Here is a 9,322-nt window from a genome sequence, read left to right on the forward strand (position 1 = left end):
AACCATAAAATAATCCTGTGGAAACAGTGACTTTCCACCTTAAATATGAAGATCCTAGAACTAAATTCACTGTGTGAGTATCTCCATGCCAGTCATATATATTTATCTATTTATTTATGTATAATAATACTTAAATCACAGGTTTTTCTGGTATCAAAATGAGGTAGTGGATACCGAGTTGATTTGAAAACTACAAATTATCAAACTATAAACTGAAAACTATAAATCGAAGAAAAGCTGTGATTAATTAAAAGAGGCTTATCTATTGAGTCAATAATGGAGATAAAATAGATCCACAAAAATAGTCATCATTTAATCCAGTAGGCAAAAAGGAAGGGAAAAGAAAAAATAGATGGGATAGAAAGAAAACAGCTAGCAACACTGTAGATTTTAACACAACCATATTAATAATCACACTAAATGTAAACAATCTAAACACATCAATAACACAAAAGAGATCATCAGACTATACTGTATACAGAAACTCACTTTAAATATAAAGACATAGATAAGATAAGTGGATGCAAAAATATCAAACATTAATCAAAAGAAACCAGAGTGGTTATATTAATATAAAAAATAGAGTATTTAAAATAGGAATATTGCTGAAGATAAAGAGGGACATTGCATAGGCATAAAAGGATCAATTCACCAAGAAGATATAACCATCCTATCTGTATATGCAACTGGTAACTGAGCAACAAAAACTGACAGACAAGAAAGGAGAAATACACAAATTACAGATGGACCCTTCAAAATTAGTCTTTCAGTGGTTGATAGAACAGGCAGATAGAAAATAAGGAAGAAACCGAAAACCTGAATACTACTGTTTACCAAATTGAACTAAATTGCATTACAAAATCGTATTCCCAAAGAATGGAATACACATTTTTTTGTTTACAGAGGAAACATTGTTTAAGATAGACTATTGGTTCGTTTAATAAGCCTGAACACATGTAAGAGAATTGAAATAATATAAAATATGTTTTTTTTACTATAATAGAATTATGTCAAAAGCTCCCAAATATTTGGAAATTAATTTTAAAAAGCCCTAAAGAATCCATGGGTCAAAGAGGATGGCTTAAGAGATACTGAAACATATTTTGAAGTGGATAAAAATAAACACAAAAATTTATGGGAGGCAACTAATGCAATGCTTAGCAGTAAATTTAGAGCATTAAATAGTTGTATTAAAAAAGAGATAAATCAATGACCTCAGCTTAAGAAACTAGAAAAAGAGCAGGTTAAGCTCAAAACAAGCAGAAGAAATAATATAATGAAGATAAGAGCATAAATCAATTAAATTGAGAATAGTGAAAAACCATTGAAAACAGAATCTGGCCCTTGGAAAAAAAGAAGAATAGACAGACTTGTCAGTGAGAGAGAGAGAGAGAGAAATTGAAGACAAATCACCAGTATCAGGACCGATGAAGGGAAATCATCACAGACCCTACAGTCACTGAGGAGCAGCAGGGAACGGTGTGGACACTGTCCGCAGACGGGCATCTTAGATGAGATGGACACATTGCTTGACACAAACTCAAGAAAGTCATTCAAGTAAAGATAATTTGAATAGTTCTATATCTATTAAATAATGAAATCCACACTTAAAAACTTTTCAATAGAGCAAACTCCAGGATAAGATGGTTTCATATGAATTCTATTTAACATTTAGGGAACAAATAATAAATCTACAGAAAACTCACTCAGAATATAGAAGAGGAGGGAACAGGTCCCAATTAATTATTTTAAGAGCTTTACTGAGATATAATTCACATACCATAAATTCAACCATTTAAAGTGTACAGTTTGACATTTTTTTAGTATACTGACAGAGTTGTCATAATCAATTTTATAGCCTTTCATTACCCCCCAAAAGCAACCCATAGCAATCAGCAGCCGCTCGTTGCCTCTCTCTACTTCCCCTTCCGTCCAGCCTCAGGCCACCACCAATCTGCTGGTCTCTGTACAGCGGCCTGTCACGGGCGTTTCATATCAATGCAGTCGTACAATACGTGGCTTTTCGTGTCTGGTTCCCTTCACTTAGCACAGTGTTCTCAAGTTTCATTCATGTTGTAGCAGATATCATACTTCATTTCTTTTTACTGCCAAATAAAATTCAAATGTATGAATGTACTGAATTCTATTTATCTGTTCATCAGTTGATGGAAATTTGGGTTGTTCCCACTGTTTGGCTCACGGAGAATGCTGCTCCACAGGTGCTGTGCGGACGGATGCTTGCATTTCTTACGAGTGTGTGCATAGAAGTGGAATCGCTGTGTCATGATAACTCTATGTTTAATGTTTTGAGGCACGGCCAGATTCTTCCAAAACAGCTACACCATTTTATATCCACACTAGCAATGTATGAAGGTTCCAGTTTCCCCATATCATAACCAACCCTTGTTATTATATCCTTTTTATTCTAGCCATGCTAGTGTGAAATGGATGTGTGTGAAATGTTATCTGATTTTGATTTGCATTTATCTAATAGCTAATGGTATTGAGCATCCTTCATTGTGCTTATTGGCCCACTCATTTATGAGACCAACATGACCCTGCCACCAAAATCAGAAAAACAATCAGGAATGAGAAAATTACAAATCAGTATTACTAAGAAACATAAACATAAAAACTCTAAAGAAAGAGCAAGCAAATCAAGTAAGCAAGATTTATACTTCCAATGCAAAGCTTGTTCAATATTTTTAAATAGATATATACAATTACCATATGGCTAGATTAAAGAAGAAAAACCATATAATCATCTCAATATATACAGAAAATCATTTAACAAAATTCAATATTCATTATATGCATATACCTCTCAGCAAACTAGAAATACAAGGGAAACTCCTGAACTTGATAAAGAGTATCTATAAAGCATCCACAGCTATCATCATCTTTAATGTTGAAAGATGGATGGATGCTTTTGCCCTAAGATCAGGAACAAGGCACTACTACCTTCTGATACTGCACTGGAGTTCCTTATCAGTACAGTGAAACAAGAAAAAAATAATTAAAAGGCATACTGATTGGGATTGAAGAAAAACAGCTGTTTCTATTCACAGAAGACAACTGTCTACATAGTTCTCAAATAATACATAAATAATACATAAATACATACATAAATCCCAAATAATCTAGAAAATGTGACTAGAGCTGGTAAGTGCATTTAACAAGGTTGCAGGACACATGGTTAACATACAAAAATCAATTACAAGTGTCTGTACTTAAAAAGAACAAATGGAAATTGAAATTGAATATACCATTTTCAAGAGCGCCAAAAAACCCACAAGATACTTAGGTAAATCTAACAAAATATGTGTATGTTACATGTGTTGATAACTATACAATTTGTTGACAAATTTTTTAAATGACCAAAACAAATTAAGAGATTGTGTTCATGGATGTAGGGTATTGGATAAAGGATAGGCATATTGATGAAATAGAATATAGTCTAGAATATACTCACACTTAGATGGTCACCTGATTTTCAGTAAAGGTGGAAAGGTCATCCAGGGGAGAAATGATAGTCTTTGCAATGTATTGTGCTGAAACAATCAGACTTCCAGATGCAGAAAAGGAAAGATAAATAAATTTCCATCTGTACCTTGTATGATGTATAAAAATTAATGCAAAATGCATCACAGATCTACATGTAAACCTTGAACTCTAAAATTTATTTTTTTAAAAGGTAGAAAACTATCATTATTAAGTATTATTTGCCTGTACAGTCTGTTGAGTGTTTTCATTAAACTCCAAAATTTCTAAAAAAAATAGAGGAAAATCTTGATGTCCTTGGGCTAGACAAAGGTTTCTTAGATACAACACCACAGACATGATCCATACACACAAAAAGACGCTATTAAGAAAAAGCAAAGACAAACCACAGACTAGGAGAAAACTCATGTATCTGTTAAAGGACGTCTAGCCGGAATACATAAATTATTCTTACAACTAAGTAATAGGAAAATTATCTGATGAAAAAGAGAGTCAAAAGATTTGAACAGATGTGTCATCAAAGTAGATATGTGGATGACAAATAAACACACAGAAAGATACTCTGCACCACTGTCGTCAGAGAAAGGCAAATTAAAACCATAGTGAGCCTTCACTACCCACCTATCAGAATACCTAAAATTAAAGAACAAAAAATAGGAGGTGGTAGAGAATATACAGAGTAACTGCAACTCTCACAGCTTGCTGGAAGGAAAATAAATTCCTCCTAGATTGCCGGCAGGAATGTTTGACAGTTTTTTATTAAGTTATAGACCTTACCATATGACCCAGCAATCCCACTACTAGACAGAATAATTCCACTACTCAAACAAATGCTTTCGTTTACACAAATAATATACATGAATGTTTATAGTGGCTTTATTGGTAATAGCCCCAAACTGGAAATAATCCAATTTCCCCTAGCTGGTGAGTGGATAAACAAACAGTGGCATGTCCACAAAAAGGAATACTACTCAGCGGGAAGGGGGACGCACTACCGACGGATTTCAACGAACTACTGGGTGATTTAAAGGCATTATTCTGGGTGAAAGGGGCCGAGCGCCAGGTCCTGCACATCACAGAATTCTTATTTCATGTACCCGACACTCTGAAAAGGGCAAAACGGCAGGGAACAGATCTGCGCTTGCCACGTGTTGGGCAGGGAGGGAAGAGCTCACTATAAATGGGCATGGGGAGATTTTTCAGGATGGTGGGCATTTTATGTCATGAGTATGGTTGTGGTTACAAAATTTCCTGTTTTCCAAAACTCAACAGAACTTCATATTAAAAAAAAGGTAAATTTGAACCGTATGTAAGTTATACCTTAATAGTCTACTACATGTAAATCATACCTCACAAAGGGAGAGAAAAAGTATTTATAGTTGCCTTGTGGATGGCGGTGGCAGTCGGAGTGTCCAGGACGCAGGGGGGTCGGCGACCTGCAGCTGTCCCCCGGCTCCGCCACTGAACCGCTGGGCGACCATGAGCACTTATTTTTCTCCTTCCTGGGCCCATGTTTCTCCATTTTTCCAGTGAGAACGTTGAATGGGAAAATGACCAGATGCCTCCTAGCCTCTGTTGGCGTTCTGTGATGACTACAGGGGCTGTTTCTCCGGCTGTTTTTACGTTCCCTCTGTCTTTGCGACCAAGCTGTTTGGCTGAGGTGTGGGCCGGGCCCAGGTTCCGAGGCATTACGTGCATGGCGGGGGGCCTCTGTTGTGTATGTCTAGGGCTCGAGTTAATCTGGCCCTTATCCTTTATTCTGCACCAGGCTGTTTATGGCTGAGCTGTGAACAGCTGCTATCAACAGCTATCCCGAGTCTAGGAATAAACAAAACAAAACAAAAAAAGCAAAACAAAATGTTTATCTTGTGCACTGCTAGGCATCCTGCTCTCTTTCTTGACTGAGTAGCTCAGTACAGTTTAGTAAGGGCAGTTCCCATTCCCAAGGCGCTCTCCTGTGTGTGAGAATGCGTGCCCTCCTCACAATCGCCCTACTTGAAATGTAGGTCAGGATGGGTATAATTATCCTCATTTTGCAAATCATTAAAAAGAAAGAACAAAAACTAATAGCAACAATAACAAAATAAAACAAACTAAGGTGTGGGCATTTTAATTCACTAGTCTAACATCACTCTGTTAGTGAGTGGCAGAGCTTGGACTTAAACTCAGTTCCATCTGATGCTAAAACCAGTAATAAAAGACTTATTTCACTGGGTTCTAGTCTGAGATAGGGGCGCTTGGTTACTTCTCATGTATTTATTTGTTCATTCCTGCATTTATTCCTTTATCAGCAACGACTTCCTGGTCTATACTCCAAAGAGAGGACTTTACATGAGATGCGGGTTTGGGAGTCCTACGAGGACAGAGGGGACCATTCAAGGATAATGGGCAGCACCGGGAGGGAAGGACCCTTAAACAGGAACTTGAGACGCAGCGACACTGAAGGACCCCGCAGGGCAGGAAGGCCCTCCAGGGGAGGCTAGGAAAAGGCTCCCGGAAAGACAGAAGGGAAGGAGAGGACATTGGGACGCCGCAGACGCCAGGGGAGGGAGGCCCTGTGGCCGGGCACTGCCCGCGCCTCCGGCTGCTGCTGCGGTGAGTCCGGTGCGTGGGGCGCGGGTTCCCCGAGGACAGACCTCCGTCCCGGGGCTGGTGCCCTCGTCTGTGGGGCACAGGGGCCGGCACACCCGCCCCTCCTCAGAAGTAAATACGAAAGGCAAAGGGTTCCCATGTAACGCGGAGAATCATAAACTTACTATCTTGAAATACAGAAAAGAAGGCAGAAATCACGCCTCTCTTACTAGTCCTGCCGCAGCTCCTGCCGCGAGCATCCCGTGGAACCTACGTCTCTGTAGGGAGGCACCGGGAGGGCGAAATCGGGGCCGTCCTCGTTCTCGGGGTTCCCGCCCCAGCGCGCCCCCAGCCTGGCCGCACGCCCGCAGCTCCCCGCCCATAGCGCGGCACAGGGGCCGCTGCAGAACCGGGCCCGATGCCGCTTTGCCAGGGCGGCCTTGGCCAAGTATTTAAGGTCTCTGAACTTCAGCTTTCTTATCTGTAAAATCGAGGTGATCATACCAGCTGCCGGGCTTGTCAAGGGACTCAGGGCGGTGACGCATAGAAGCCGAACAGCACGGCCTCTGGCGCAGAGACAAGAACATGTCAAAAAAAGTGATAGATACCTTTTATTGTTTCTTTTTTGACAGCGTGGCTAGGCAGAATATTTCTTAGGGACAGATACTCATAGTTTTTTCTGATTCCAGGAATATCAAAGACACTCTTAACATTTACCCATAGTGGCCACACTTGTCTGTTTCTTAAAACAAATACTTACTGATGTAATTTATTTTTATAAAAACTTAATTCTAAAACGCCAGGAAATAGCAAAATAGAAGTAAAGCATTGGGGAAGTTCACAGTTCTGGGGAGTGTAATTACAAAAAGAAGTCCTCATAGAACAGGAGGCATTCGAACTTGACTTCTAAGGATGGCTGTCTTTCAGCTTTGGGACAGGAGACAGTAAGGCGCTTCAGACGGAAGGGACAAAGTACGCACAGCAAAGACTGGCGACACTCAAGGAAGATTCATTAGGCTAGAGTTCTGCTGTCCAATATGGTAGCCACTACACGTATGTGGCCAATTAAATTAAAGTTAATTTAATTAAAAATTCAGTTCTTCAGCCTCGCTCACGTTTCAGGTGTTTAGAAGTTGCGTACTAGTGGCTACTGTATTGGACGACACACGCGGAAAACATCTCCATCGTTGCAGAAAGTTCCTTTGGGAGTGCTAAGGCTGAAGAATGTAATGTATATGGAGAAACAATAATGGGTTAGTTATCAGAGAGGTGGATATGTGCCAGATTTTGAGTGTGAACTTTACTTTTCTGGTGTATCAAGTAGGTTATTTTTGGTTATGAGGAAGAAAATCCAACTCAAACTGGCTTAAACAACAAATGGAATTTATTAGCTCAAGAATCTGAAAAGTGCAGAAACATCCGGGGTTCCTCGTATGACTCTCTCAGGACTTTGACTCGGTTCCTTTCCACGTTCTCTTGCCTTTTTCATGTGTTGGCTTTCCTCAGGCTGGCTTTTCTAGGTAAGAAAATTGATGCAGTGATTCTAGGTCTCAAGTTCGTAAACAATGTGAGTTAGAATAGAGAGCTTGTCATCCTCTTGCACATAGGAAAGAAAATTCCTGTTCTGTCCTAGACTTGCCCCATTTATGGACTGCCTACTCCTGTATTGTATTACTATGGTGCAGGGAGTGCCATGTGTTGATTTATCCCTGACACAATCATTATGGCATGGGAGACAGGTTAATGTAGATGGACTTAAGTTGGCTGGGGCCAGTCTTTGAGCTGAGGGTGAGGTCAGTCCTACCCCTAAGCGATCTGGCTGCCACACAGCTGGAATGGAGTTGAATGAGACTATAAGGGGCAGTTCCCAGTGCAGTTTGGAATATGAAATCATTGCATGATTTTTATTTTTTAAAAGAACAAATCTTCGCTTTATTTGACTTGATTAGGTTTGAAAAACTTCAAGTTAAAATACAGATAAAATCAAGAACAATCAGATACAGTAAAAAAAAGCCAGAATTAATTAGAAAACAAACAGACAAACAAACACTGTTATGGCTTTATTCACAACATGATTTCACAGAGGGCAACACCAGCAAGATGGCCGAGTAGGAGGTTCCCACTCTCGGCCCCGTAGCAGCAATGATTAAACAACCACCCACCACTGAGAACAGCTCTGGGAGAGCTCCAGGGTACAATGCAGTTGCAGCAAACTAGTGGAACACATAAACTGATGATGGCTGCACTGACAAGGACAGGAAGCATTTTACGTGCATCATCCCTCATCCAGTCTTACGCAGCTCGGCACCAAAAGGGATCCCCTTGTCCACACTAGGGAAAGGGGTGTAGGCAGATCCCAGCAGTCTTTACCCAGAGGACCCCAGCAAGCTTTGCCCCTGCCACAGAGAGCCCCACGGGTTTTGCTGACACCGACCCCAGCTGATGTAGCTGCCTGGAGAACAAGCCACTGTGCACCCCCCGACCCTAGGCCAGAGCAGCCCCTGCTCCAGCCCCGTCGGTGCCCCGGCCCATTCTGGCAGCACCATGCGCAGGATGTGACAGCTGCTGCATTTGTGCCTGTGTTTTGGACTCCAGCAACGCTGCCGCTCTGCGCATGTCTGCGTACCAGAGCCCAGCTCCGCAAGTAAGTGGAAACGAAAGAGCACACTCTTCCACAACATTGGGTCAACAAGAAAATCAAAAGGAGTTTAAGAAGTATCTTGATATAGAGAACAAATTGAAGATCACCAGAGGGGGAGGGGCTTGGGGCTGGTGAAAGGGGTGAAGGGGTCAACTGCAGGGGGATGGATTAACTAGACTTTTTGAGGTGATCAATTATATGTATATAGATGTTGAATAATAATGTATACCCAAAAGGTATATAATTAATTAATTAATAATTAATTAAAAAGCATCTTGAGACAAACAAAAATGAAAACACAACATGTCAACATTTATGGGTTGTAGCACAGGCAGTACTAAGAGGGACGTTTATAGTTATAGACAGACATCTACATTAAACAAGAAGGAGGATCTCAAACAAGCCTACGAGCTAGAAGAAGAAACTAAGTCCAAAGTTAGCAAAAGGAAGGAAATAATAAAGATGAGAGCAGAAATAAATTAAATACAGACTAAGAAGAAACAAAAATTAGTTTTCTTTTTTTTGTTTGAGGTAAAATCGACAAACACTTACCTGGACTACCAAGGAAGGAAAACTCAGATAAAATCAGGGATGAAAGAAGAGACATTA

At 40.3% G+C, this 9,322-nt stretch overlaps 1 long non-coding RNA gene across 2 annotated transcripts; it reads right to left on the reverse strand.

Moving 5' to 3' along the window:
- Positions 1-292: 292 nt before the first annotated feature.
- LOC130680449 (uncharacterized) lies at positions 293-8,460 on the reverse strand. Of its 2 annotated transcripts, none has more exons than XR_008993482.1 (2): positions 6,303-8,460; positions 293-5,319 (listed from the first exon to the last, which is right to left on the reverse strand). It is a non-coding gene; the product is annotated as an uncharacterized LOC130680449 (long non-coding RNA). The 2 variants fall into 2 exon arrangements; XR_008993481.1 differs by having other exon boundaries at positions 6,258-8,460.
- Between the last annotated feature and the right edge of the window lie 862 nt (positions 8,461-9,322).

Source organism: Manis pentadactyla, chromosome 13 (genome assembly GCF_030020395.1).
Source record: "Manis pentadactyla isolate mManPen7 chromosome 13, mManPen7.hap1, whole genome shotgun sequence".
Lineage (NCBI taxonomy): Eukaryota > Metazoa > Chordata > Mammalia > Pholidota > Manidae > Manis > Manis pentadactyla.